General features: G+C 31.9%; 1 long non-coding RNA gene and 1 pseudogene across 2 annotated transcripts; both read right to left on the bottom strand.

The window, feature by feature from the left end:
- Positions 1-3820: 3820 nt before the first annotated feature.
- Positions 3821-9117, bottom strand: LOC104786574 (putative 3-hydroxyisobutyryl-CoA hydrolase 3; annotated as a pseudogene). The gene is made up of 11 exons (XR_015556711.1): positions 8875-9117; positions 8720-8800; positions 8494-8626; positions 8335-8414; positions 8179-8261; positions 8009-8093; positions 7495-7580; positions 4388-4509; positions 4240-4300; positions 4046-4144; positions 3821-3979 (listed from the first exon to the last, which is right to left on the bottom strand). The product of XR_015556711.1 is annotated as a putative 3-hydroxyisobutyryl-CoA hydrolase 3 (transcript).
- LOC147943626 (uncharacterized) lies at positions 5435-7368 on the bottom strand. Its single transcript, XR_015556712.1, has 3 exons — positions 6388-7368; positions 6109-6230; positions 5435-5988 (listed from the first exon to the last, which is right to left on the bottom strand). It is a non-coding gene; the product is annotated as an uncharacterized LOC147943626 (long non-coding RNA).

The following is a 9117-nucleotide window of genomic DNA, read 5'->3' as shown; positions in this document are numbered from 1 at the left end:
TTTGATCCATTTTTGTTTGCTGTGACCTGTGAGTATCAATGGCTAGAGATACCACATAATATATAGAGACAAATCTATACTAATAAAAGTTGAAGCTATAAGCTCCTAATACTGTCCACATGGGATTTTAAACCACCAATAGGAATTAGACATATCACTAATTAACATTTTTGCTTAAGGTGTCCACATAGTATTAAAAACAATTAATAGAAATTAGACAATTCATTTATTAACATTTTTGAAAATATAGTAGTTTTCTGTATTATCAAGTTGTTTTAGAAAATGGAAAAATTTAAATCTATGAAAATAAAAGACATATATATATAACGTCCCATATTGGCTAGAAAAGTTTTAGACAATGGTTCAACACCATTATAAATAAGACTAATATGCTTTCAACAACGAATAAACAGAAAAGCTTGATTGATTTATCAAGCGACTAATTCTAAAAATTTATCGGTTTAATCTGATGTTTTATTTGAGCAAATAAAAGCATTAAAAGTTTCTAAATATTAGTATAACATTTAAAATTTTAAAAAGTTTAAATATTATAAATATTGAAACTTTTAAAAGTTCTTAGCTTTTACAAAATTTTAAAAATGAACAGGAAGCTTGATTTATCAGGCATCCAAATTTAAAAGTTTAATTCGGTTTATTTTGGTTCTTTATTCTAGAGAATTTAAACTTTAAATATTATCAAAATTGAAACCTTTAAAAGTGAAGCTTGATTTATCAGGCATCCAAATTTAAAAGTTTAATTTGGTTTATTTTGGTTATTTATTTTAGAGAATTTAAAATTTTTAATATTTAAACGATAATAAAATTTCCAACAATTTAAATTACATATACAACTGATTTCCTGTTCTTTATTATAGACAATAATAAAATTTCTAACAATTTATAACAAAAAGTAAGTTGTGTAGTACTTCCAAAACAAAAAGGTTTTGAATGATTATTCAGTGATAGAAAATGAGAAAGCAGACGAGGACGAGGAAGAATAAAAGTATAATGAAAAAGCGGACGGAAGTTATGTGGTAATTTAAAACAAAATGTTCTCAATAATTATCCAGTGGAAGAAAGCGGAAAATCAGACAAGAAAAAAAAGAACAAGAGTATAACGAAAAAACAACGGTGAAAATAACGATTACAACTACCATGCAAAATTGAAATGAAGATGATGAGAAAGAATATAAAGAGTAAATGAAAAAAACACAAAGACATAAGTGGTGGTTCACGATTCTTTTGATCAAATTTTCTTAACTTAAGATTTTCTTATTAAAATTATTATCTAAATAATTACATAAAATTTTTAGAAGTTAATATTTTATAATTGTCAACAATTATATATAATTTCATCTAAATATATTAAATAAACCCACGTGTAGCGTGGATTCAAAACTTAGTTAGATAAAATACTAGTAGCAAATGACCTTTCGGAGAGTGAAGACATGACGCAGCAACTAAAGAAAAATGCCAGTGACTTAATTAAATAAAAAGAAATTAAATTGAAAGTAGTTAAAACACAATTTGCTAAAGAAAATATCAAGCAAACAGATTTTTTAGAATAGATATTTCAATATTCTAATTTTTCTTTTCATTTAAATGTTTCAGAATATATGAATTTATTTTCTGTGTTGTATTATTATTTAGTAAATGTCAAATTTTATTTCTATTTCCACTTTCTCGACTTTGAACGCACAAACTCTAATTTCCATTCAGCTAGTTAATCACATGTCTATATAACAAAATATTATACTACGAAAAAAGTTACATGTCATATAATAGTGAAATAAATATACACGCAAATTTCCAATGAAATTACTTCAAAGCTATTAGAATATCTTGTCATATTAATAATTAACTTACGAGACAAAATTTTTTTTTACTTAATTTAGATTTTTTTTTTAATCTCTGCAAGTACCATAAGATTTACTATAATAAACTAATTTATTTTAATAAAAATTTAATTATGTCACGCTTATAAAATTACTTCAAATTTATTGTTAAAAATTTGATAAACCAAAAAACCTTATTTTTAATCTCTGCAAGTATCCTAAGATTTACTCTAATAAACTAATATATTTTAATAAAAACTTAATTATGTCACGCTTATTAAAATTTTTTTATTAAACATAAATTTGTAAATATATCATTTTCTACTTATTTAATCTTCGATTTTCCTAAATAAAAATCATAGATATTCGTTGACAAAAAAAAAAAAAAAAAAAATCATAGATATTCGCTCATCTCCAAATTAAGATTATATCATTATGGAACAATGATTTTGACACATGTTAGCTTATTAGATATAGAAATACGTTCAGCATCCATGAACTATACATATTTTTAAAAAGTCTAAAAGGCATAAATAAATAATAGTTTATTAAGCTATTGTTTCTTGTACGATACTTTCGTCTACATAATAAATCATACATGTATAACTCCCAAATGGCCAAAAGTTTATAGGAAATTAGGAATAATAGATAGTATGTATTATCTGACACTATTTTCCAAAACAATCAATACATAGGTTAGGTGTGTACATAGGGTAAAATGGTACATATGATACATAGATTAGAGACGCCAAAATGGTACATAGGGTTAGTGCGTGAACGGAAAAATAAAGCAAAGTGTAATAGCAAAAGAATCGAATAAGTGAAAAAAAAAATGAGAGAACTTCTATCATAGCAGTTCTTCTATGTGAAGATGAGAGGAGATAAAATATTTAATGACGACTTAAACATAGATAAGTAACATGCATGCATTGGTCAAGAAAAGTAGAAAGGAAGACTCAAATGATCGAAAAAAATAAGAAAAAAATATTTAAATGGAAGTTGACAAATAGAAACTAAGACTGAAAGATCGGTGTCTATAATGCAAAAGGTTCCGTGCATGAAGATGCCACGCAATCTTTCCAATACTAGCTAGAGTTTGGAGATTGAAATTTAAGTTGACCAAATTAATCAGTTATATGACGGGTCATAATTTTACTCACACCAACTTGGAATTATGGATGTTGCATCGGGGCGGACCCACATAGGTTGGAGGGGGTGCAACTGCACCAGATGACATATAAAACTTGTTTGATTTTTCATTATCATTGCTGATATAAATGGTCTAGTGGTAATTTGATATTCTGGTTATTACCGAAATATATGATGAACGATTGGCGCTTTTGATCAAAAGCAATGAATATAATTGATACGAAGCGTATAAGAACAAGAGCCTCCATTCAAAACGTATAAGAACAAGAGCACAAATATTTTACCTTTATTTTTGTTTTCTTTTCACTAAATAGGACATTTAGAAGTACAAGTTCCCTACATACACATGAAAGAAAATTGCATATAACAAAGGAAGAAACAAGACACGTCTATTTTTTCTTTGCTAACATAAGCCATAAAGAACTAAAAAGAACAACAATTGTTCAGACACATAACCTTAATATTTCGGGTTGGTCATTGAAGTGGAAAAGAACATCAATCTGCTTTTCCACTTCACAGCTTTGCTGCAATTGCTGACGCAGGCAAGTTGTTCCTTGGTGGAAACTTAAGATCCTTCCATTCCTCCTCTTCACCCATTCTCTCAAAATACTGATCTACCATGCTATCCTTCATGTCCTCTAGTCGCCTTGGCTCCCACTATAATTTCAGCAATACGACCTTATATTAACTGTCATTAGTATGACATGATAGATATATATTTATGTATATATAGAAGAAAAAAAAATGAAGAGATTTGTTATACCTTTGGTTTCCTATCTTTGTCTATCAATATGGCTCTACACCCCTGCATAAGTAAGACATGCTGTTTTCGTAATGTCGGCAACAACAAGGACAATTTATGAGGAATATACAATCGAGAAAGCTAAATTAACCTCCAAAAAGTCTTTACTGATTTCTCCCTTGAACACATGACATGCCATTCTATACTCACGGATAAGACACTGCCCCACCCCTTGCAATCTTCCTTCTCTTATCTGAAATAGTTTATACACACATTCAGCACTTTCCCATCATTGCATGTGACGCATTCTAGAACTAACCAATCGAAGAGATATTTTAAGGCTTGATGGTGAAGCCTCCTTCAATGCTCGAATGGTGGTTGAGATCCAATCATTTGGTTCGTGAGTGGCCTCTCTTTCCTAACCAACACAGACGATAGTAGAGTGCATTGTCAATTGTAACTTAGGTTCGTATAAACTCGTAGGTCCAATCTATTAATGAAAAAAACTTATACAAGTGCAGATATAATTTCTTCGACTGTTCTTCTCGGGAAGCACTTATTGATAACATCTAACCTGTTAAAAAAACGAACGGAAAGATAAGCAACAGCGGACACAAAGGTACAAGAAAGAGTAAAAGAGATTAAATCATATACACTTAACATGTGGTAAGCACTCTGCTGTTTCAGGTGGGGATGCTGAGTGTATGAATCAATAATTGTTGAGACGACGTTTGGATCGCTTGAACCAACTTTGCAAAGATCTGCTTCTAATGCACTCAACCTCTGTGAAAAGGACTAACCTTACTCAGTAACAATCCTTGGCGATGAAAACATTGGGCTTAATAGTAGTAGCTAGGTATATGAAAATTTTATAGTAAATAGTAAAAGACACGCAGAGAAACCTTAAACAAAAAGTTTTACATTACCAGTTGTAGTTGTGATATCAGTGTACGGTTTTTTTTTTATTTTTTGGCTCTGGTTTCGGTTTCAGTTTTACAAAAATTGAAACCATATGAAAATCATATGTATCTCGGTTTTATTTGGTTTCGGTTTGGTTCAAGTTTTAAAAAAAATATATATATATATATATATATATATATATTTGATGCATAAATAAAAGTAGACTTAAAATAGAAATAATACATCAATCAATATGTTAAACATAATTCAAAGAATATAATCTAATTCTTGTTTTATGAACCCAAGTAATATAAACCCAAAAAAACTAAAAGAATAGAATCCACAAAATATATTCAAATATTTGTAAGACAATAAATAAAAATTTGAAGAACATTATTAAACACAATATAAACTCATTATTCCAAACTTTTAGCAAACCCAAAAAAAAGAGCATTCGGTTTTATGGTTTTTAATACCTAAACCGAAAAAACTAATGAAAATGACAACTAAGAGGGGGTATTGAATTTAACATTCTAAAAGATTTTAAAGTATTCTTAAAATCATTTGTTATTCAATTGATGATTTTTAAAAATCTTTCAGAATCCAATGTTATTCAAGTTGACATTCATATAAAATCATTTAAAATAATACACAGTCTTTTGTTATTCAATCAATAATTTATAAAACTTACTTGAAATCTACTGTTATTCAAACATTACAACATTTTTAAAAAAATGTTATTTTGAATGATTTTAAGAGACTTTATGTTGTTTTTTAGTTGAAAAATATGAATGATGAAATCATACCCTTTTAGCTAGAATTTTGATGGATTTCAAAAAGAAAAACTATCACAACTTACCTCAAGCAAAGTGCAGAGAGACCACGGACAGGTAATTTGGTTTCTCTTTTTTTACTTACTTGTTCTTCTTCTTCATCTCTCTCTCTCTCCCAAATCACTCACGCTCGAAAAAATGTAAAGGCAAAAAAAAAAAAAGATTTGGCTCTCCTGATATGTTGATGCTCTCAAGTCTCAACTGGGTGACGATGATGGTGAAACTTGAATATGCCGCACTGTGCATGATGTTGTTACACAAATGCAGTTTCTTTTGAAATCTGTTGAACATTTGGCCAGCCGCGGTCATTTGCACGATGCTTTCAAAACCTTTTCTCTTCTTGTCTTCAATCTTATTCGTATGCAGTTTTGAGATGACCTTGTTCTGCACTCCGCGACTTCCCTCTTATCCGCCTGTATTGATGTTCGTGCATTTCTGCCAGGGCTGCAAGTTCACGCTCACTGTGTTACATCGGGTGTTGAATACCACTCTGCTTTGGTTCCAAAGCTGGTTGCTTTCTGCTTTTAATCTACACAGTGAAGCTCAATCGATTAATGAGAACTCACACATTTTGCATCCCTTGCCTTGGAATGTACTCATATCTTCGTATGCCAAAAACAAGCTATTTGAGGAGGCTGTTGTTGCTTACAAGAGAATGGTGAGCAAAGGAATTAGACCTGATGCCTTCACCTTTTTATCTGTTCTCAAGGCTTGCTGGCTTGCTGGCTTACACTTGCTAGCATTCTCCCTCTTTGTGCTCGGATTGCAAACCTACAACATGGGAAAGAGTTTCATTGCTACATCCTAAGGCGCAAGTGCTTGAAGGACAATACAATGCTTTGGAACTCCCTTGTCGATGTTTATGCAAAATCGGGAAAAATCGTAGCTGCAAAGCGAGTATCTAACTTTATGAGACGAAGTAACATACACGTCCTTGATAGATGGATACGGAATTCAGGGTGAAGGTAGAGTTGCATTGGCCCTGTTCGAGGAGATGATCAGTTCCGGTATTAAACCTGACCATGTAACTATGGTTGCAGTTCTATCGGCCTGCAGTCATTCCAAGTTAGTCCATGAAGGCCATAAGCTGTTTATGAAGATGGAGTGTGAATATGGTATACGTCCTTGTCTTCAACACTTATTTTTTTGCAGATAACTGATTGGTTGTAGAGGTGACATGAGCAGAGCATGGACGAGACCAAAAAGTCATGACTTGATAAGCTCGTCAGTACAGATCCAAGCTTCATAATGTCACCCAAAAAGACGGTTTAGTTGAAGCGTCGTTACCTTAGAATTAAAGGAGCTGATAATGTCAATAATCCTACGTAACTCGTTAGAGCATATTTGCTTATCTCTCTCTCAAGTTTGCCTCTCTCTCTATCACGTTTGCTTCTCTCTCTCCTTACTCTGTTTTTGTGTTCTTGTCTAGATAGACAGTCTATGGAGTTTAGTGATTAATTAAGCTAGAAAAAATGCTGAAGCTGGAAGGTGGAAGCCATGATGAACGTAAAAGACTCGGCAAAACAAAAAACAGTGGCCGGACAGCTTTTTAGCTTAATTACTCTGTTTTTGTTTTTGTTCTGGTCTATATAGACAGTTCTTCACAAATAAGCGATTAATAAAAATCAATAGCAATCAAAATCTCATAAAATCTGATAGAATCACATTTCATTTTCTAAAATAAAAATAAAAATAAAAATAAATCTAAAATACAATCAAATCTCCCAAACATCTCCTAAATCTTACAAAATTCTAAAATATTAAAATCTTACAAAATCCTTAAAACAAGTTGAATACCCCCCTCTAAATGGGGTTTTAGGCTAAACAAACCATAACCAAACTAACTTATTTCTATATGTTTAGTTTGGTTCGGTTTTTGGGTTATGGTTTTTTACTTTTTTTCACCCCTAACCAACTTTCACAGACCACTAGTTCCAAAAATAAAATTTAAAAGTCATTTTTGTTTTAGCATCTTGTTAAGTTGGGGAGTGGGCCAGTGGGGGACACTAATTACGTAAGCAAAAGAACTTCTTACCATTGAAGGCACAAAATGAGTAGCAAGCCCACAAGTAAACATTTCCGCGCCATCTAACCTAGCTCCTGTGAGGCCAACATACTCTCCTAAACAAGAAGACAAGACGACAAGAACGATGAGAGAGAGGGAAATAAGAACTTTTGTGGACATGCTAAAACCAGGGCCAGCCCTGAAGATAAAGATTCCTAGCTAATGCATTAAAAAAAGAAAAAGAAAAAAATACTTCAGAAACTCAGTAAGAAACAAAGTCAAATTTTGGCCAAAAAAGAAAAAACAAAGTCAAACAAAAAAACATTGTCCAAAAATCTATGACATAATATTAGTTTATGTTTTAAGAAGTATATTAAAAATTTGACAAGTATTACACTTAAATTGAGGAATGCATAAAAAAATCTGTAAAACAATGTCTATAAACATGGATTTTGCGAGCTGTCGGCAACGGCCAGCCTTTTGCCAGCTTTAGGCAACGGCCAGCCCTACAAATTATATAAAAAAAATGGTTTAATATTGTTACCAAAAAATCCAGGAAGTCTTGGCAAAAAGTAGGAGGCGCCTACATCTGGAAAGAGCCCCAAAGCTGTCTCAGGCATTGCAAAAACCTTGGGGAAACTCAAAAGATATATATAATCATATTTAAAAGCTATCTCTATTTTTCATCCATGGACATGTATAAGAAAAGAATACCGTGTTCTCAGTTGCAATAGAAATCTACCATGGATGGAGAGACCAGCTCCACCTCCCATGACAATACCATTCAAAATTGATACCTATAATTTCAAAACGAATTAATTAACGAACTAATTAAAAAAATTGATACACTATGAGTATATATGATGAGACCTGAGCTTTGCTATACGTTGCCATAACAAAGTTGAGAGTGTACTGATATACTATGAAATCAGCAGCGAGTATCCATTTGCCTAATCCACGCAAATATACAGAAATAATACGTAGAAGCTGAAACTCAGCAAAAGGAAAACAAAAAATATATTGATATACCTTGGACGATGTCACGAACAAGAGGTAAAACGTCGCCACCAGCACAAAAGGCTCTTCCCTGACCGTTGAGGATGACAAGTTTCACACTAGGGTCTTCCTCATATGCAAGGAACAGTTGCAGCAACCGAGAGATCTAAAGATGGTTGGTTCAAGCCAATTATGTAATTACTTGCTAGTACACAAAATGGATGAATAAACAAACAAGGGGAAGGATCGGATTCAATACCATGTTACAGGAGAGAGCATTCAGCTGCTTGGGTCTGTTTAATGTCAAGATTCTAACACTTGCTTTCTCTTCCACCAAAACCTGTTATAAAATTCATTGAGAGAGAGAGAGAGAGAGAGATAAGTGATGGTGGCAATAAAGAAGACAAAACAGACCTGTGAGTGAGAGGCCATCTCAACTGCTCTCGTCTCCTTCTTCTCTTTTTCTTCGCCTTTTAATCATATACACTTAACATGTGAGAGCATCGATCGACAGGATCCATGGAAGTTTTTTTTTTTTTAATTTTTCTCTTCTCCTTAGTAAATTATTTTTTAGAATCAAAATAAATATTTCAGATAAGCACAATTACTTTAATCCTCGGGAAAATATTTAGTTTTTATTTTATTTTTCTTGACAGC

Source organism: Camelina sativa, chromosome 5, assembly GCF_030686135.1.
Source record: "Camelina sativa cultivar CO46 ecotype springtype chromosome 5, ASM3068613v1".
Lineage (NCBI taxonomy): Eukaryota > Viridiplantae > Streptophyta > Magnoliopsida > Brassicales > Brassicaceae > Camelina > Camelina sativa.
The sequence above is the reverse complement of the archived record's forward strand: the minus strand, read 5'-3'. Positions and strand labels throughout refer to the sequence as shown.